We start from the raw sequence: 22,230 nt of genomic DNA on the forward strand, positions 1-22,230 counted from the left end.
CCATGGCGCTAAGATATTATTTCTTTTAGTCGGTTGTTGTCAAATGATTTGCGGTGAGTACATTGTGTTCTGTGACAGCCTTAAAACCACAAACTGCTGGCATTCAAACATTGTAATAATAAAAAGAAAAGCATGCAGGTAAGGTGTAATTTATTTGTTATTAGCTAATTTCACAGTTAGCAAAAACTATGAAAACAAATCTGTTTTTTTTTCACTGGCAATAAGGATGACCTAATACACTTTAAGAGTATGAGTATTCGGCAATTTTCGACAATTTCATGTCATGAAATTGAGATGAAACTAGACGCCCTTTATGTCCAAAAATTGTAAAAAGAAAAAGAAACTATCCTGTATATTTATATATTTATGAAACTAAAATAGGAATATGATGTACTATGGCATAATGAGAGTAATACGATTTCTGAAGACTTTTGCATGATGGGAGTCCAGGCTAAGCCAATCATTGAAAGGCTTGGAAACGTCATAAATTGGCCACTAGCGCCACTCTGTGCCTTTAGGTGTTGACACAAAAATTGCTATTGCGCCCCATGTGCGAGTTGCCGTTGAAAGGACTATTGCAATCGGAGGGAATGCATGATAAAGCATCGGATTTTCAATATGTCCAAAATTGACAATATTTTCCATTTTGAATGGCAGTAAATGAGTCTGACATGGGTTAAATTGGACACCTATATGGTGTATCTCTCTGCAAGTCTTTTTTTGCGTAAACATTATACATATCCTAAACTTTAGCTAGTTCACCAGGCCGTTTTCCTTCTTTGGGAGTTACTTAAATAAATTATCTTTTATTTTTTTCAGTTGAATACCGAAAGCTCAAGAGTGTTTTATATCAGGAGTGCTTTGTAAGTGCATCACAGAGACAAAATTTGCGAGTGGGAGTTGTTGGGCTTTTAAACTATAAATAGCAAAAAGAGTTCAGAGAAGCCATCTTTTTCAGGACTACTCATGCGTCTGAATAAGAAGGCAAATGTTTGAAATGACAGCACAGTCGCTGACAGACGCACTGAAGTTTAGACAAATAGGTCATCATTTTTATGAATAAGAATTTTGTTCCCAAGGTAATTAAAAAAAAAATCTTCTTGACAGATATTGTTGCTTTCGGAAAAAAAGTGTCATTGTGTCTTTGACAGTTACGCTTGTTGTCGATAAAAGACGCTATTGTTTGTCTTCAATCTCCACTTGTGAAAAGTTTTTTTTTTTTTTTTTAAGCCACGTATACTGATTCAAAACCTGTTTTAATGTAAATATATTCATAACTTGTGCATAAATGCCATGATAAATGCCATGATTAATGATGTTTTTGAGAACTATTGCAAACTATTCCCGATTTCATTTAAATAATTTTCAAATCAATATTAAAGAAGACCAATTACCAATATGACCAATTATTGTCTACAATAGGGGCCTACAAATACATATCTGTATGTATGCAGTTTTATCTCAACCTGAAATGCACTTTTGTTGATATTATTGCCTGGTTATCACCAGCGTTCTCATTCATTGTAACGTTAGCAAGAAAACAAACAAATCATCTTTTGTTGTGTCTATTTGTGGATGGAAATCAAGTTTGCACAACCACTCTGTCAGGTAAAAGATCACGGTGGACACGTGTTTGTGAGTGTGTGTGAGTGTGTGTGTGTGTTGAGCTGTTATTGGCTCCCATGGCACACTCCCCCCATTGTCCAAACCCCTCCTCTTTGCCTCACGGTCGCCATGACGACAGGCACGTCAGGAGAGTAGCCTGGTGTAAATATCTCCCCTCATGTGAACCTCTCTGCCTTATGCTTGATTTATTTACCTCTTGCAAATACGTTTAAACATACTTGCAAATATGGAAGCTATATGCTAAAACCGTTTTTTTTAACCATAATGCCACAAGACACAAGTAAAAAAAAAAAAAAAAATTTGCAAAGGAATCACGATAAAAGTTAGCAAAGCTGATTCATGTTCCAATTCATTTGCTCTTAATTTGAAAAAAAATGTACTGCTTCTGTCATGGCATCAAAAAACATTCACTTATGTGTTACATTAGAAAATTAAGTAAAAATGTTAGAATAGTAGGGTTGTATAATTAAGTTTGTTGGGCATTTTTTACCCACAGGGCTCATGTATGCACAAGTCAATACACGGTGGCATTGTTGTAAAAAATACTGAAGCTTTAGGCCTACAAGCATGTTGGGACATATTTACAAGTACGTTCAAATGAGTTTTCCTGTCAAATCGGTTGTTTGGCTTCAATCTGTTTGTGGAAATTCGCAGCTATCATTTTTCACTATAAACCAATCATACAGCCAGTATGTTTAAAACATGAGGACCACCCACTCTCTCTCCATTGAGAAATCCTCTCAAGAGCCAGTTTATTAATTTGTGTCCACTGTAGTGGACAATTATTCTTGTTTCATATCTTTGGACTCGTTTGATACATCCTACTAAGTCCTAGTGTGCTCAATAGAGGACATTCTGTCCTTTCCAATCATGTCTCATGTGTTTGGCTGGAATGCAATTGACTTTGCTTTCCTGCTGAGACAAAATGGACACAAAGGTGGACGCAAGTGAATAGGCTGCGTCTTAAAAGGCTATTACACACATTTATCATCCCATCGATGAGGATTATCGTAGCGCCGTCAAATTATCAGCAGTGTTAAGTGGGGGGGGGGGGGGGGGGTATTTGAAACGGATTCTAGTCTCCAGAGAGAGCGCTTTCTGGGATGGGCTTCGTCGGAAAACACATCACTTCAGGTGATGTTGTTGCTGTGGATTCTTGGAAAAGATCCACGTGTGCGTTTTCCCGGACACAAAACGGTCGTCACGTTGTGGACCGGCAGCTCTGGTGTGACTCACTCCTTCCAATAAGGAGGAGAAGAGCCCCACTTGATGCCCGCGTCAACGTTATCAAGGCAGACTGATTCCGGGATGATGCGCAGAAAACGGGGGGGAAACCTGCAGTGCAACACGGGTTGAATTATTCATCGGTGACACGGAAAGGTGGAGAGGAAGGGATGGAGGATGCGAGGAGGGAGGGATGGCGCAGGAGTCAGGTTTGCGGTGTCTGAAAGCAAAAGTCGCACACGCCAGGGGACAGTCAACAGCATAGACACCGTGAGACTACGCATCGCACTCGGAAGACATCAAAAGTGTCGGCGAGGGGCGGAGGTATCAAACGCTACTCACATGCAAAGACAGACAGACGTGGGAGGCGGTTAAAAAAAAAAGATGGCGGCAGACATGGGGAGGTCAAATGAGGACAAGGTTTTATACAAGGATGCCGAAGAGTCAAATTAAAAATACTTTCCGGACAAATGTGAGCTTTTTGTCTTAATTCAATACAGGCATCCAAAAAAAAAAAAAACATTTTTTAACGAGTCTTTGTTTCTGGCACATGCGGTACAAAATGTACACACAAGATCGAGTGAGGACGAGGGAGCCGTGCATTCGTAGGGAGAGAGAGAGAAAGGAGCATTTGAGGAGAAGGGAAGCAAGCAAAAAGCAGAGATGTGCATGCAACTGGGAGGAGGAGGAACTGCTGCAGTGTCACCGACGTGTCTCTCGTACATCACGCGCACACCCAAAGAGCATGCACAGAGAATGTCACATCAATGCCAAGAGTTGTGGCAGACACACCTGCCTGCACACACATCGTCACATTTCATGCTTAAATTCCGTGCTACTGATATTGCCTACTACTAGGGACAAGAATATGAGCGTTATATGTAGGTCATTCCAGGAAATGGAGGACGAGCCATGAAATTGCCAAAAAAAATCCATGCAAATCATATGGACCAGAGGTCCCCAGTTCTTGGATCACCTGATACCAGGCCGCATGGACCACAAACAAAATCATAAAATTTTGGAACTGATTTAGTTCATTTTTTAACAGTTATAAATCTGTGCTTTATTTGTGCTATGTTTGGCTTGATCTTATATTTTTATTATTATTATATTATAGTTTGTAGTGGGGAAGGACGGTGTGTATGAGGTCAGATTTGGAGCAAAAGTATTCGCAAATGAAACAGGCATCCTGGCAAGAGACAGGTGACGAGCCTACAACTTTGAAGAAAAAGAAAGCTTTTCACAGGCAATACCAGGAATCCTTATAGACAGAAACATGGACTTGGGTAAATTATTGTGAGAAAATGCTCACTAACGCTCGTAAAAGTCATTCCAAAATAAATGAGTGGTGAAGTAGTGAAGCGCCATCGGTTCTTTTTGCATGATATCTTGGTTTTGAAGCCTGAAATTCAGAATAAAATTGAATATTACACAGATTATTTTTACCAGGAACTCCCATTTTGAGAACAACGGCAAAGTTTTGAAGTGTAATTCATTTTTCTTTTGTAAATCAGGCTTCTAAACTGTGAATTTTGCAGGAAATAGCATGAAAAAAAGAACCCATGGCGCTTGAGTGTCTTTAACATTGCTTCTTAGTTTTACATCCTTTTCTCTCTCCCTGTAAAATTTACGTTTTCCCCAAGCGGTCCTGTCCATTCAACAATTAGAAAGCCTATTAATATTCTTTACACTATACAATACAGTTTGAAGTGCATGAAAAATATCACTGGTTATTATAGTGTTGAGGCCAGCAAGGATAACCTTTGACCCCTTCCAAATAAAAAAGTAAAGTCAACAAGCGTTACGGAGACTGGACTAGGCGGCCGGTGGCTTTAACTTTGCCCATTAGCTCAGCGGCACGAGCTGAGCGGCATGCCCATATAAGGGCATCTTAATTTCCCCCTGTCTAAAAATCTAAGTCCCGTCAGTTAAGACCATGATCCATCCATACGGGCCGGCGCTAAGCTGGGTACGGTGGTAGCCACAGTATAGCGTGACTGAGGCGTATTACACTGTCCGGCCCCCGTTGAGTGCGTGTAAACTGGCATGTCCGTGTGTGCTTATGAGTGTAATTACTGTACATGTGCAGTTGGGGGGGGGGGGGGGGGGCTTGCATGTATTCACAAAAGCTGTGGACATGTAGCGCGTGGGAATTGTCGCATGCTTGCGTGCACACTTTTTGCACACCCATCTGTGTGTGGTCCTTGCTTGCACGTGGACACATGCATTTGTTTGTTTGTGTGTGTGTGTGTGTGTGTGTGTGTGTGTGTGTGTGGCCAGAGCCTATTACAGCAGACCACTCACACAGTCAGGCAGCAAGATGAGCGGCCATCGCTGCTCTTCCTTCTGTCGAGCGTGACAGAAGCCCGCGGGTGCTAAATAGATAACACGTAGAATGTATTCTGTGGTGGTTGCATGAGAAATTTCAAGATCGTCCTTTGTGCTAGGTTGCGGACCAAAAAGATGCGGGCTTATTTTAGCCCCTCCCTGTAGCAAATCGTTATGCTCTTAAAGTTTTTAGCTTAGCATGGTAAATCATTCGCCGCCATTGACGCCTAAACATTAATTCAAAATTCATTTTAACGGGGCTCACCAAGGGGCCTTAATATACACTTAAAAAGCATCAAAATGTCCCTGGCGTTGAATGAGTTAAAATAAGAACGAGTCAAGGGTGTTAGCTAACCTTCCCAAAAATAAATTAATAAATAAATAAAAGAGAATTCTCGTCATTGGCACACAACAAGCATTTTAAAAGATGAGAATTCTTGTCCATGGCACTGAAAGAGTGAATATATACAAAGAGCTGCTATTATAGATTACTTAATATTTATTTATAAATTATTTATTGCTATTTATTTATTGCTCAATTATGGAATGTTGTCTGCTGCTCGGGGAAGTGAACAGAATAAGATTTTCATTGTATGGTACAACTATACGTATGACAATAAATCTCTTGAATCTTGAATAATTCGCAAAGCAAAAATCTACAATTTACAATCTGACTGACCAGAAATTTCACAAATGGACAGGCTGAATATGCTTGATTGTAAAAAAAAAAAATGTATAAGATACATAACTTAAAACTGTTTTTAAGCTTGTACTTTGGGTTTAAGTCCTACAACAAACACATTGGCCTGACTTGACATTTCTTGACGTCAATGATAAATTTTTACAGCTTAATCAAAAATTTCAAGTGTGATTGAGTTAAATGGTCACTGTCAGGTCGATGTCGCGTATTGATTTGATTTTAGTCCCTACGCATCTTCCACTCTCTAGCCTCCTGCTAACCTTGCTGAGGACATCGGGCGGCATTTGACGCCGCAGCCGAGGACCTTATTACACCAAGTTGAGAGGTCACGGAGGGTTGTTCTTGTTTGTGTGGGTCCGACTGCACAGGCGGGGGGTGGGGGGTACATGCACCTGGCTGTCATGCATCTGTTAAGGTAAAGCGGCGGTTCCAAACCAGCAGATGAGGTCCAGCCCGTCTGGTTAATCCATTGTGACATTTACAACTGTGTGTTTGTTTGTTTGAGGGGGGGGTCGAGATGGAGGAAGCGTTCCATAAATGTATTGATTCTATGAATGGCAAGTGTAAACACAGAGGCTCTATTGCATTATGCATGAGAGGATGGCGTGTGTATTTATTTACATGTATGTATTAGAAGGAAAAACACCTGGGCCCGATTCTACAAATAAGAGTGTGCATATTGCATCAAATTGACCCGGAGAAATTTTGGAAAATTTTGCGTTACACAATTTGTTTTTGAGACACTCTATATTGAAACAGAACAGCTATTTTTGCAGATGAAATGGATTATTGCAGATAAAAAGGACTTGGATGTTGAACGGATTGTTCAAAGGAAAAGAAGTGCCAACGCCCCGACCGCCATGCCTCTCGACATGCAACCATCAATCAAACACTACCGGAAAGGAGATTCTGCTTGCGTTTGCGCTTCTGTCAATCAGCTGGCCTGATGGCCATCCCATCTGCCCAGCTGTCCAATTGCCACGCATGCACAAAACACAATTTCGATAAAATCGAGACGCTGTGTAAACGTCAATAAAAACAGAATGCAATGAACCTTTACAGCTTGTACTTAACTGAATACGCTACAAAAACAAGTACGATTACCATCCGACACTAAAATCTACGATTTCCCCCTAAATTTGTGTACTCGTCACACCACAGCACTTTTCCATTTTGCCTGGTTTAATTGCGCCCCAGCAATACACATACAATATAATTGGATAGGGTAGCTCAAATTAGTCAAAAGATATATGGATTCAAACTCATTTTTGTCGGGGGCCATTTTGTAGCTGCAACTTCCCATCAGGCCAATAGGATAAGGGAACCAAATCCATATTACCATATTTTCCGCACTATAAGGCGCAGCGGATTATAAGGCACACCCTCAATTAATAACATATTTTAAAACTTTTTCAATCATGACATAGTAATACTCAAAGTAATAACAATAATAACTCAAATAATAACTTTAAGCAGCATGACTAAATGTCAATATGGCCAACCTTGTTCAACTGTTAACACACAAAAGAAACAGGTAAAGCTTACTTTATCACTTCATTTCCTATCTACGAATCCCAATCTAAATATTGATCTATATATATAAGGCGCACCTGATTATAAGGCACACCATGTGTGGAAAATACGGTAAATCATCTCATAGAATTATTAGTGTTTACGACAAATTGATGGCTTAGTAGTTTTGAAATCAGAAGTGAAGGATAAGTTATTGCAGTGCTTCTCAACTATATTTTGCCAAGCCCCCTCAAGGAAAGAGAAAACTTTTCACGCCCCCCCCTTGACACACTGACTAAATAGTATACCTAAAGCTGTATCCTTTTGAACATTAACAAAAAAAGCAAAATACATCAACTTTCAACAACTCTTAATTACAACGGGTATACAAGTTACAGTTTAGTCTAAAATTGAAAAAAGTGTATCAAAGTGCATTTTGAAACTGAGTTTAGCAAAGCTTTTGCGGGCCACATAAAAAGATGTGGAGGGCTGGATTTGGCCCTCAGGCCTTGAGTTTGACACCGGTGATATAGACCAAAAACAATCGAATAGGCTGGTACTCAGGAGGATATAATGTAAAAAAAACAAAGCATCTTTTTGACTATTCAAGTTCCACATTGGGACATGAAACAAATCTATATTAAAAGACACAATTTGCACCCAATGTATCATGAGTGTGATTGTTTTGAATGTTTACAATGGCAACTTCACATGGAAGTTTGGCCGCCATTGCGTTGGCGCGCTGAAACAGGAGCCAATTCCTACACTCGGCCCCAGTCCCCTCGCTTGGCTGCCAGCCTCTGCCGCCCTCCCATTTCTGGTTTTTAAAAAGTCATTTTCAGCAATTGTACTTGGCACTTTGTGTGCTGAGTGAGACAAACTCAGCCTGAAAAAAAAAACAAAAAAACAAAACAAGGCTAAACTCATGTTACTTCATCAAAAACGCGTTTGACATGTTTTTAAAAAAGTGACCACATAAACCTGTAATTTCTATATTTGATAAATATATGTCTTGAGATATTAAGAAATCTGACCCGGCAAAGAGTTTACAAGATTATCCCAAAAATGTACGGATGGATTTGCGTTGCAGGTTCAAGTGACAAAATTCTGATGTTTTGGCTCTCAACTGGCCCGATCATGCGTAATGGTGACGTGAAAAGACAGAAAAAAGAAAAAAAACCTGGAAATCAAATAGGAATGGAGATCAAAATGTGCCAAATGTTAACATATAAAAAATGCTAGGTTATTTTCTGAATTTTCAGCATATTGGTTTATTTTGACCTAAGGTTGGATTAATAATAATAATAATAATTAAGTTTCACTTTTTAAGAGAGGAGATTTAAGAGTACACTCTAAAACCAGCAGGGTTAAAAATGTCCCGATGATGGGTTAAAAAAGACAATATTTAAGTCGAATGGACCCAAATTTCTGGCTTGTTTCGCACAAAAAAATCTCTAAAAAAACAGATGTTTTGGACAAAATAACAAAGATGTTTAAAATAGCCATGAAATTTGGATCAGTTCTTTCTGACACAAAATTGTTATTTCTCAACCCTACCTTTTTTAGTGCATGATCAAATAATCTAAAAATGCAACTTTATGTAATAAATAAACAAGCAAGGAAATCCAGGATTTTAAAAAAAATCCATCCGACTGTAAATCCCAACTATAGTGAAAGAACAGCTAATAAACTATGCTCAAAATACTCCACATTATACTGCATCAGGGACCACTGATTTTTTTTTCACATGGCCAAATATCATAAAAAAGAAAAAAAAAAGACATTTTATCTCATGTTAAAAGCTAGAAATCAGTTCGCAAGCTAATAAGAAACTAGTAGGGTGGAACCAGACCAAACAGGTGAGCGGACCGTACCAACGAAACCGGGTGATAGCAAAAATCACAGCGCCGGAGAAATATTTGTGGGAAAAGATGAAAAAGAATCCGCTTACTTAACATCCAGTAAAAGCAATGATTCCAGCCAAGAATGTGACATAAATACCAAAAAGAAGGGCAAACGGTTCATTTTTTTACAGTGTCATATTGAGGGGGAAAAAAAAATGTGGAAATGGGAAACTTTCCACAACCAATAGTAAAACCACTAGTATTTGAGGGTTGGCTACCAAACTCATTGGTGTCATTTTTTTTTTTTCACAAGAAATTATCACATTTACAATTTCCATCCCCTGTTCAGCATGCGATGGCAAAAATGTACTTAAAGTGAAAATACATCAATCGCTTGAGCCTTAAAAACAAACATGAGCGAGCTGTAAATGTCAGAAAAGCACGGGCTTTAAAAGTGAGACGTAACTGATTGTACAAAGTGAGAAAAACAGCGGGAGGGATGACAAATGGAACACACATGCACGCAGGGAATATTATTTTCCACTGAGAAGTTAAAATATGCTGTGATCATCATGCAGAGTGTGAAACTATGCTTGGATATATTTTCCCCCCATAGGGACAAAAACTTGAACTTGATAGGAACAAAAATTCCACTGACTGAGATTCAGAGCTATATGTGATTGTTTTTTAATATTACTGTAAAAACAGTTTGTTTAAAAAAAATAATAATAAAATAAATCACATTATGTTTAAAACAGGGACTGACCCAAAAAATTAACCCCCAAAATTGCGGTAAATTAACACACTATAAAAATTTTGTACAAAAAACAATGCCCTTTTTTGTACAAAATAACCCAATTGAGGAAGTTAAATGAGTAACGTAAAATTTTGTGGGTCGTTACCAATAGCGGGCAACCCCAATTGACGCACATTTAATGGATTGTTTAGTACAAATCATTACCAAAAATTGGACGATTTGTAAAAAACTATAAAGTAATTGTAGTATTAATAAAACGCGTAGTTCGGCGAAAAATGTCCAATTTTTGTTCATTTTTAGGGTTGTTTTTGCACAAAAGATTTCAGTCCTTTTGTGCAGAACAACCCAAAAATTGGGTCAAATTGACCCTAAATTTACTGAATAATTTCTTACAAAACAATACCAAAAATTGGTCATTTTATATGAAAATACAAAGCATAGTAGCATAGTAGCATGAGTAAAACTAGTACTTCTGCAAATAATGACCAATTTTGTCCAGTTAATTTTGGTGTTGTTTTGCATAAAGATCTTTGGTTCTTTTCGTGCAAAACCACCCACAAAATTTGGTCAAAGTGACCTGAATTTACTGGATTATTTCTCACAAAACAATAAAAAAAATTGTACAAAAATACCAAGAATGTTGAGTCAATTGAATTCAAGTCAGTCCCTTTTTGGCCAATATTGGGTTATTTTGGACCCAGCTTTTTTTGGGTGTGTACTCACTCATTTGGTCCATTTGCCCCAACTTTCTGGGTTGTTTTGCCATGCGTTGGATCAAAAATTGGACATTTTGCTTTTTGTCACAACTATATAGAAAGTTGAGTCAAATTGAGCTAAGTAACAGGTCAGACGCTTTTTTGAAATATATTGTTTTTTTTCTGACTCAACCGTTTTAGTGTGTACACAGTGAGTAAATTATTACTCATCTTTCTGAGATTTTTCAACCTCCAAAATTGGGTAATTTTGTGCAAATCAGACCAGAAACTTGTGTCAAATTGACCCATAGAAGGTTAGCCCTTTTTGTTTAAGATAAGCTTAATTTTGACCCAAATGATTTTAGTTTTGAGAGTGTAGACACTACTCGGGTCAATTTCACCTAACTTGGCACAGTACAACCCCCTAAATGAATCATTCTGTCCCAAAACAAGCCAATTGGGTCAAGTTGACCCGAGAGGCAACAAAATGTGATAAGAATGACACGGAACACAAAAATGGCATTTTTGGTAAACATTCGGTTTTGTTAGAATTTGAAAACGAATTTGAGGACTGACCTAGAATTGAGACTATTTGATTTGAAAAGTAAGATAAGTTGTCTTGAAACCGGATAGAAAATGAATCCTAGAAAACTTGGCTTCTACTTGTGTATGAGCATGTTTTTGTCTCTCCTCCTACTTTGAGGTAAATATTTCTTTAAAAGGATCACATCGCTCCGTTTCCCAGGACAGGCACCTGCTTTCACTCCTATCTATTTGTTATTAATTCCACTATTATGGACGTCTCATCTTCTCTGTCTCCTGCTTGCATTCAGCAGCTGACACCACAGGGTGTGTGTATGTGTGCAAGAGAGAGAATACAGTAAAAAAAAAAAAAAATGTGAGTATGTGCATGTGCATGAGAGGAATCAGGTGACATGGCGCGATCAGACCAAAACAATAACAGGGCAGCTTGCACGTGGTGTGCGTGTACACACACATGCACACACAGCTGGTAAAAGTCGGCACCAATCCAAGGAGGCTTTGTTTTGACCTCTAAGATCATAATAAAAAAAAAGCACTCGAACTTCTTCTGCAAACCAATTAGGAAATCTTTTCCATACTTAGAAATTTTGCTCAGCTTGAACAAGTAAACCAAAACTTCGTATTATCAGCCCATACTCATTGATAGGGCTCAAGAATTGGCCCACTTCTAATCGGATCAGGAGGACAGATCAGTACTAGGAGGCCTGGATTGAATTGGGCTTATCCTCTCAACCACAAAGGCCACATATGCCTCCTTTTGTTTCACCAGGGAAAGGTATAAGCACACGCATGCATACGGTCACACTTCAAGTATTCAAATAAAGAAACATGGCATGTCAACTGTTGAGTTCCTGGGACATAGAGTCCCTCAGGACTTGGAGTGGACGAAAAAGCCTAGCGGAGGATATAGGCCTAAGGAAGAAGCAAAACATGCAGCAGATTCTGTTGAGGCAGTTTTACCTAGCAGGTGGTACATCAGACACGTTTGCATTGAAAGACAAAATCCAGATACAGACAGAGCTGCAGAGACAATCATTGGTACTCTAGAGACACGCTGCGGAACAAAGACAAGGGCAGGCCAAAGTCTGCTTGGACACACTTCACTCTGGGGTCATATTTGGACAGTAAAGAAAACTCGGATTTCCATTCACACCTGTTTTGCAATAGAATTGTAGACAAGACCGTACCGACCAAGTTCAAGACCTCAAAACTAGAGTGGATCGAGACCTGGACAAGACCAAGACCAAGACTTTTGGAGGTTGAGACAAAGACAAGAGCAAGATTTTTAAAGGTTGAGACAGACACAAGACAAATTAAGAATTTTAGAAGTCAAGACAAGATCGAGGTTCAGACCGTGACACAACCGATTAAGACTTTTTGAAGTTGCGACCGGAACAAACCAAGCCTTTTAGAAGTTGAGAATGAGACAAGACCAAGACGTTTGGAGGAGGTTGAGCTCAGGACAATACCAAGCCTTTTGGTGACTGAGAAAGAGACCAGCCAATTAAGACTTTAGGGAAGTCAAAACAGAGACGAGACCATAACTTTTTGGAGGTTGAGACAAAGATAAAACCAAGACCTTTGGAAATTGAGACGTGACAATTTAGGACTTTTGGAAGTCAAGATTGAGACAAGCCAATACTTTTTGAGGTTGAGAATGGGACAAGACCAATTAAGACTTTTTGAAGTTGAGACAGGAACAAGACCAAGCCTTTTAGAGTTTGAGTCCAAGACAAGACCAAGACTTTTGGATTAGGTTAATGTCAGGACTTTTGGAGGTTGAGACGAATAAAACCAACACCTTTGGAGATTGAGAACAAGAAGACAATTCGTGACTTTTGGAAGTCAAGATCGAGACACGTCCAAGGCTTTTTGAGATTGAGAATGGAACAAGACCAATTCAGACTTTTGGAAGTTGAAACCAAGACAAGACCAGGACTTCTGTGGTTAAGAATGTGACAAAAATCAATTAAGACTTTTCCAGGTTGAGACAGGAACATGACCAAGCCTTTTCAAGGTTGAGTCTGAGACAAGACTAAGATTTTTGGAGGAGGTTGAGATCAGGACAAGACAAACACTTTTGGAGATTGAGGCAGACCAGACCAATTAAGAGTTTTGGAAGTAGAGGCAGAGACGAGATCATGACTTTCGGAGCTTGAGACAATGATAAAACCAAGACCTTTAGAGATTGAGACCGAGACAAGACAAATTAAAACTTTCAGAAGTCAAGATTGAGATAAACTCAAGACTTTTTGAAGTTGAGAATGAGACAGGACCAATGAAGACTTTTGGAAGTTGAAACCAAGACAAAGCCAAGACTTGAAGGTTGACACCGGTACGAGACCAGGACTTTTGGAGCATCACTTGACCTTAGTCTTAAAAATAAGGATGAGGAACGTCATCAACCACAAATGCCCTTAAATGGCTTCCTCTTTTTCCACAGGCAGACCTCGACTTGCTTCAATCCAGGCTACCTCCATCCTCACGGGGAGGAAAATCAAAGATTTCATTTGACTTCAAATCACAGTCTGCTCCCTCCCAGGCACTGAGAAGAAAATCAAGCCGGCCGGGTCTTTGCTAGGTGAACTGCAAAACAGATGTAGTCACCGCGACCTGGAGAAACCTTTTTAATAGCTTTTCATCCCTTTTTATCTATTTAAATCCACTCCCAATGAAACTTGGGGGGATAGGGGGAGGGGCGGAACTACAAATGAGAGGGTCTCGCCGAGAGCTGGAAGCTGCAGGAGTGCGATTGGGGTCTGCGAGAAGGGTGAGGCGGAGGAGAGCGGGGGAATCATTTGCATTTGTCCTGGTGTGACCCCGGGGCTGAAGAAGTAGTGAAGCGGAAGAGGATGGGAGGATTAAAATAAAGGGATGGAACGCGACAGCGTTCGTTAAAACGGAAGAACTTTCCTTTTGGTTTTCTTCATGGAAAATATTGCTAATAAAATTAGCTTACACTGGCTTCCAAGTTAGAATAGATATTAAAATGTTGCTACTGGTCATTAAAATGGTTTTGGGTCTTGTGTCTAATGTTTGCACAGAATTCCCAGCACTAACCCAGCTCAGTCCTCGGTTCTGGATTGGTCATTTCTCCCCAATGTTGGGTTACTTCGACTTGCGGATACAGTTCTGAAAAAACATGAGAACACCGTCCTATATTTTGAATCACGAGTAGCGAATATATGTGTCACGGCGTGCCCCAAATACCACGGGTAGGGATGCGGGGGCCTAGCGCCACTTGATTTAGGATAGTAATGCTTTTTGGCCCCCAGCCAAGGTTAGACCCTGCTGTTGACACCAACCACACACACACACACGCGCACACACACACACACACACACACACACACACACACACACACACACACACACTCTACGCCTTTTGACAGTGGAAAATAGGGATGCCCTTTCCTCTTTTTGCACGGAAAAAGAAATATGTTTCAATTAGCAGCTTGGCCAAAACTCACCATTGTAAACAGTGTGTGTTTGTGTGCATGTTACATGTGTGTGTGTTTGTGTGCATGTTACATGTGTGTGTGTTTGTGTGTGCACAAGGGGTTTGGAGAGTTGGTGAATAGGCCCATAGAGTGACTAACCACAAGCTGGCCATTACACCTAGTTACAGTCAGCGCCGGATCGACCGGGAGACAGACAGTCTGCAACGCTGACAGAACGCCACTGTGCGTGATTCCGAAGTGTGCGAGTGTGTGTGCGTGCGGACGATTAGCGACGGGGATCCCCGAGTTGACCCAGTGCATTTCATAGAAATAGAAATGCTACAAGAAGGCAGAAAAGGGGTAGTAGAAAGAGTCCACTGTGACCTGGACGAGGTCCCGACTTCAACGTCTCTCCATCAATGGCGTATTCTTCATCTAGAATAGACTAGCTATAGAGTTTGATTCAGACCTTTTTATGTCCATCGTATTTCGCAAAGACGTCCTAATTTGTATGTAAACTTGAATGCCCAAACGGGACCACGATGTTTGCACAGAATTGCCCTCTGGAAAACCTCTTCGCCGACAACAGGGAATGCAACATCTTCCCGAAACCGAGCCTACCGATTTGTGTCCAATTGAGTGTCTATTCTGTCTCAAAAAGACAGCAAAGTGAGTTGCATCTCACCCAAACACATGAGACATAATTGGAATTCCTGGATGTCCTTCTTCGTTTGAGAACCACTAGTTTAACGTTAGCGCCGCAAAGTTTTGAAGTATATGACAATATTTAATTGTGTGCATTGTTGTGTCCGTTTATCTTTTTTTTTCTTTCTTTTTTCAAAACAACATGTGTGGACTCATCAGACCACAGCATTTTTCCATTTTGTAGGATTGGGGTTTTTATATAGGGAGGATATTACAATATCATTGAAGTTATTTCCCACATTATGTACTCAATAGTTCTCACTTTTGAAGAAAAGACATGCTTAGATGGTGTGGATGAACAACATATTCTGGAAAAATGTCTAACAATGAACCCATAGCATAAATTCAACCCTCATATCACTCTGCCTTCCAAGTTTACGCAGTTTTCCGAGTCAGCAGTGTTGCAAGTCTAGTTTCCGAGTCTAGTTTGATGCTGGATTCCTGCGTGTAAAGCCTTTCTACTTCCAACTGGGTCCAAACACTCCTCAAGTGACAAACATGCTAATCGGCAAATTCCGAAGCGTAAATAGAATTTTCTACTTAAATATGGCCCGATCACAATTTCCATCGAGAACAGTTCCGATGTGAGTCAATAAAAGTAATAATGGCGGCCACGAAGGCCAGTAAACACCTCATATCAATAAAAGTCCCTCTGCAAGTGTTTATTGCTACCTTCACATTCCAAAATGTGACACATTAATGCCTCTTTCTGATCCTCCTGTGTTCATTTCATGTCTATTTATACAGAGTTAGTTAGTGTTCCCCCTCTCTTGGCTCCCTTGAGCGCCTCTTTTGCCAGTAGGCGCTGTGGCCTTAAATGGAAAGTCTATACATGCTGCCTGTTTGTGAGCCCGCTTGAACAGCTGAGCATTTAGAATGGTTTGTTTATGTCTGAAAAGGCCTTTCCACAGTAAGCCACTGTGGTGCGTGGAGCCTGGTGGCTAGCCGAGGAGCCCAGACACACATTCAGAGAGGAACACACACACTGCTGTGCTGGGGAGCTTCGCTGATATGAATTTCATTGTGAAGCCAGCAAAAAAAAAAAAAATGTAATTCCCCAAATTTTGAGGTCAAATTCGGGTATTTTCTATTCTATTCTAATCCCTAATTCTAATTTCTTGCGTTCTTATTCGGGAGTTAGATATTTGTTGGGCGTTAAGTTAAGCGTGTTTCAGATTTCCCATATTGTGAGGGGTCATGGAACGCCTCGCCACTGTAATGTTGAGGGCGCTCAAAGTTATTCTTTTCCTCGCGATGCGGTTTGAGTTCATTCTATCGTAAATACCCGAAGTGGAGCAGCATCTGTGTTTCACCAAGTTTATGAATTGTGTGTGTATATGCAAAAATACCGCAATTAATAAACGAGCCAAAGTTCTCCAACCATTGCATTCTTAATTGAAGCAGCTGGAGACATAACTGTTTCCTCTCGGTTTTAATAATATTCCTGCGTGTGAACAAAGATGGACTCGGATGTTGGTTCAGCCTGCTTGCTTCTTTTCTGGAAAATAACACTCTCAGCTAACACAAGTTAATGTTTGCTGCAACAGGCACTTGATGCCCTCTAGCTCGTCCCATTACGGTAATTATTTTAAGTAAGAATACGGCAAAAGGCTTCGATCCATGAACTAAATGTCACAGAAAAAACATTTTATTTTGCTGCAGGGAAGCGTTTTAGTTAATGCAACACATAACGTTATATCTGCATGTCTGCAAAATTCTTCAAAACGACCACAAACAATCTTGGAATAGATATATGTAAATATACATATGTATGGATAGGGTTGATGCCACAACATTTTGAGGGGTTGAAAGTAAAAATATATTTACATTTGACGATGTTATGACCCTTTAAAATTCAGCCCAAGTTTGGCCATAAGACCAGGTTAGTGAAAAATCCCTGGACTCCCAGGAGTTCTATTTAATTCAGGCAACTTTTTCAGATACCCGTAAAAACAAAGGATTTAAACAAACATGCAACATTTCGATAATTCAACCAATCCCTCCGCAATTCACTCTTAAGCAGAGAAACCGCCTTCTCCATTTAGTCGCGTTCTTCTAATCATAGGCCGTACATGGCATCGGGGGGAGGGGGAGGTGGAAAAGACGGCTCAGGGGAAGATAGAAGGCTTATTATTGGTCGCAGGGAAGCCTGGAAAGTCTGCCTTCCAGGAAAAAAAAAAAAAACGGTGGTGGAAGCGGCCTGTGGCTTTCTGCGCACGTGTGCACCCGCCACTGTGCAGCATATTTAACAGCGCGCCATATTGGATCCGTGTGTTTTGATTGACAGGTGACAAGCTACCTTGCACCTGTGTGTGGCGTCGCTAATGGAGGAGGCAGGGGGTGGAAAAGAACGCGTGGAAGGATGGAGTGGTCCCCGGTGACAGGCACATGTGGAGTGAGGGGGGGTGGGGTCGGTCATTAATTGCCCCCTACTCTATAACCCGCTGAGCTTGGGGAGGAGGGGTAGCGCGATCTGCCATCTGCTCTGATTCCTGACCCCCCCCCCCCCCATCCCTCCCTCCTTTCACAAATGGACGCCACCATCCTGCACGTCCACCTCTCCCGCCATTTTCCTCAGCGTCTTTTCTTCCACGATGAAAAGAAATCCCTCCAAGTGTGTCGTCTAGTGGACGCACAAACGTCCTACTTTTATTGTGCAGTAAGGTGCGTATAAAGACACATCATAGGAAGGAATATGAACGAGAATGGGGTAACAAGTGGCTGCTTCTTTGTGTGGATGTATTGAGATGGCAACAATGGGAGCTGTCAAGGCTTTGATTGACAGCTAGATGAATTGTGGATTCGATTCTTGTGTGTCTTGTGTGCGTGTTTGTTACTACATAGTCCTGCAGTGGATAGTACGCACTTATGTTAGGTTACAAATACTACGAATGAACTGTATTTATGAAAGGATGTCTAATTTGAACTTGCTATGTAAATGCACTGATCCAAATCAGATTCTGATTGCACATTTAGCACTGTTTCAAAACATACAGATAGTTCAATTTGTCTGAAATTCACATGAAAAATGACACACTTGAATTATTACAACATTAGTGCATAAATGTTGACATTAACGTGAAGTCTTAAAAGATTGCACAGTCAGCATCAGGATCAGCATCTATTGGATTCGCAAGTGACAATCATTCTCTGCTGAATCCAGTGTAAATGTGCAAATCTGATTCTGATCGATTGCACATTTAGCACTGTTTCACGCAATCCAATTTGTCCCTCGAATACACAAAAAACACATACATGAATTATTGCTAGACATTTTGATTTTGCCAGAGTATAAATTTTACTTTTTTTTCATATAAATGTTTGTCTAAAAGAGAATTTAAAACGGATGGTACTCAATCAAATAAAAAGTGTAACGCAAAGGCTTGTCCAGGATCTGATCCTGATTACACATCCGGCACCATTTTCATCATGTATCGTACTCACAAGAACAACTGACTATCAATCTGCCCAATCCAGTTTGAGTGCAATTTGCTATGTAAATCCACAGATCTGATTCTAACCCAGATTTCACAGAATCTTTTTTTGCATACACCAAAAGCAACAGCTGAAATTGTAATTGGAAAAATTAAGACTTCTTGATATTCCCGATTTTAAACAATAACATGCATTCATTAAATAACAATAGGAACAAATGAATGGACTTTGCAAGTTTGCATAAAGTTAGCGGAGAACTCCTGACAAATAAAGCCAGATTGTATCTTTCCCGACAGCTTGCATGGCTCTCCTTTAATGACCTCTCTGATCTTTCAACCCTTGCCCCAAATGGGTCTCCTATGTCAAGGCGCTAGGGGGCTCGTGCAACCAAGAACATTTGCTTCCAAAACACAGCATCCGCACAAGGTCTTGTGGAGTGACCTCGGTTAGCAGCCAGCTCACCCAAAATGGAAATCGCCAACAGTCCATCAGTGTTGTGGCATTAATGGGCCTGTCCCAAGGCCCTTGAGGGGATTGTTGTGTAATTACAAGGCGTTCACCCTCAGGGTAGGCCCTCGTGTCTACACTGAGAGCTCTTCCCCGAAGGGAGAGAAGATGCTTTGATTGGAAATTGTCCGCAAACTAAAAATGGTCTCGGGATGGTCTCCATGTGGGACAATCACATGGATATGGCCGTGAAATACGGAAAGGAGTAGCTCCGTTTGTACGGAAGGCCTGGGAGTCACGAGGGCGGCAAAAACAAACCCTAAGCTGAAAATCATAATCACAGTGTATATATCGCTAATACTTTCGTATTTTATTTCCATATAATTTCTTGCGTAACATCCAAATCCCGGAAATTAATAAAGTGGCTAGCTCACCTGCGGTAGTACTGTCGCGAAGTTGGTCGTGGATGTTAGGCCCTCTGGAAGTACTCCAACAACACGATGTCCACCTGTCCAATTCAGTTAGAATATACGTTAGGAAAAAAATATTCAATCCTCGTGCACTTTAAATGAATTCTCAACGCTGTGGGAGTGGGAAAAAAAGGAATTACTGTTATTTCTGTACTTTTGAGATCGATGGCGTGACGATATGCTCTTCTTCGCAATTTCAGCTTTCAGGTTGTATTGCAATGTTTGCCCTCATGTGGTTAAAAGTGGTATTACATCTTATAATTGAAAAAATCGCCAGTTGCTCATCACTCGAGTGTAAATTTTTGTCAGGGTTTTTGGTTTCAAGCAAACATTTGGATGCAAATTTCCATGAAAAAAAAAAATAGCCGGGCAACACAAATTTTGGTGGACTCGTCGATCATGAGAGGTCGCACCAAAAATTCTCAAAATTGAACTGGGAGGCAGCTATTTAAGTTTAAAGCAGTCATTATGGGGCCAAATTCTTTGGGAAAAAAAAAAAAACATAATAAGATGTTAAAAATTGAGTCCCTTTTAGCGGCTTCTCCAATTAAATTAATTGGGTGTACAGTGAAAAAAAGAGGCAGTTATTATGGTTTAAAGCAGACCTTTTAGGACCCAATTCTTTGCTAAAAAACAAACTGAATAGGATGTTGAAAATGTTTCACCATTTTCTCCAATCAACATGAAATTGCGTGGACTCATCTACCACGAGTTGTCGCACCAAAAAGTCTCAAGGACCCATGCCCAAAAGTAAACAAGGAGGCAGCTATTTTAGTTTAAAGCAGCTATTTTGGAGCCACATTTCATGAATAAATCTGTATAGGATGTTAGAAAAATGAGCCCCTGTCACCACTTTTATCAATCAACACGAAATCGGGTAGTTGAGTCGTAGCACCAAAAACTCTCAAGAACCTGTGCTTGAAAGTGAACAAGGAGGCAGCTATTTTAGTCTAAAGCAGTCATTTTGGGGCCAAATTCCATGGAAAAAAAAACAACCAAATAGGATGACCAAAACTCTCTCAAAGACCGAGGCCTGAGGTTGAAAATCTCAAGGCCAAAATCCGTGAAAAAGTGCCAGAAAAACAGGCTAAATAATTCAAATGTAAAATATTTATCCCTCCCCTAACGTGCCCGTCGCACATTTTGAAACGAAAATAACTTGCTGCATGGGGAGCACATCACGTCACCCTCGGAACTAAAACACCGACGCGGTGTTTTGTTACACATAAAGACTGTTGTGTGCATACCTATCTCCCGCCTATCAGCCGCACACGCACATGAGCGATTATCAAGCAAAGCCGGACAAGTGGGGAGCTTATCGGGCTGCGGGGAAGGCCTGGCGCTCATCCGCCCCCAACGCTCTCTGCTTAGCACCCAGCGGGGGGTCAGCACACACACACACAGCTTCTGTGCCGCTCTTTTTTTTTTTGAAGGCAAGACGGAAGAAATTGAGCCATGAGGGTTGCGTGTAATCTCTCGCAGAATTTGGACTGACTTTTTGGGGTATTAAAAGGGAAGTTTTGAATCCTATCGGTTATATTGTCTGTGGACAACAATGTATGTGCTGAGTTGGCGACGCTTTTGCCGTTGTGGCTTTTACAGAGGTGATGTGACGCCTGTTGTCTCACGCACACGCTGTGAGAGCTCCTCAGCTGGCCGACGGACACGCGTCATGACCTCGGCGACCCGAAGGGCAAAGGTCACAGGTTGCCTCACAACGGATGCGTGGAACCAAGGCTTCATTATTGCCGTGTCCTCACGTGGCTCTGAAGTGACAACAAACACAAGCAGGGGGGAGAGGCGGGGCCCGGCGTGTGCCGGGGTCAGCGGGGGTCAGAGGTCGAGGCGGCGGACAAAAGGCCCGGCTGCTTCCGCGCTCCTTTCGCCACCGCGCCGGCGTTTTATTGCCCGCCGACGTTGGCATTTACGGAGGAGGGCCACGGCTGCTGATTAAAACGCAGGGAAAGGTTACGCTTGATTACACGCGTCTGTTGAAAGGCTAAGGGCGGGAAATTAACATGCGCGACAAGAACTTTGTTAATCCACTTAAAGGGACGGTCAAATTACTTAAAGGGACGGTCAAATTATTGCGCCGTTTTCGGCAGCCAAAGGTTTATATTTGCTCTTTTGGGAAGGTTTTTCCTTGTAGATTTAATACTTTGAAAAACAAAATCACGGTTCAGCTTGCAACTGTCACATGACCAAACCCGGAAAATAGGAGAGTCGTGATTGGTCGTTACCAGAGTTCAGCAAGTGATGTCATTTTTTGTGGCACAACGTGTTTTTAAAGCTATCAATTATACGTTCAAAATAATGGCCTTGTAGATTTAATACTTTGAAAAACAAAATCACGGTTCAGCTTGCAACTGTCACATGACCAAACCCGGAAAATAGGAGAGTCGTGATTGGTCGTTACCAGAGTTCAGCAAGTGATGTCATTTTTTGTGGCACAACGTGTTTTTAAAGCTATCAATTATACGTTCAAAATAATGGCCTTGTAGATTT

The 22,230-nt window shown here is 40.8% G+C and overlaps 1 protein-coding gene across 1 annotated transcript in view; it reads right to left on the reverse strand.

Moving 5' to 3' along the window:
* LOC148405683 (serine/threonine-protein kinase pim-3-like) overlaps positions 1-19,949 on the reverse strand; it is a 107,695-nt gene extending 87,746 nt beyond the window's left edge. The window contains exons 1-2 of the mRNA XM_088406799.1: positions 19,866-19,949; positions 19,690-19,763 (exon numbers count right to left, since the gene is read on the reverse strand). The gene's annotated coding sequence lies outside the window, so the exon portion shown is untranslated. The remainder of the gene's footprint in view (positions 1-19,689; positions 19,764-19,865) is intronic.
* Positions 19,950-22,230: the final 2,281 nt, after the last annotated feature.

Source organism: Hippichthys cyanospilos, chromosome 22 (assembly GCF_059441005.1).
Source record: "Hippichthys cyanospilos isolate Australia breed blue-spotted pipefish chromosome 22, RoL_Hcya_1.0, whole genome shotgun sequence".
NCBI lineage: Eukaryota > Metazoa > Chordata > Actinopteri > Syngnathiformes > Syngnathidae > Hippichthys > Hippichthys cyanospilos.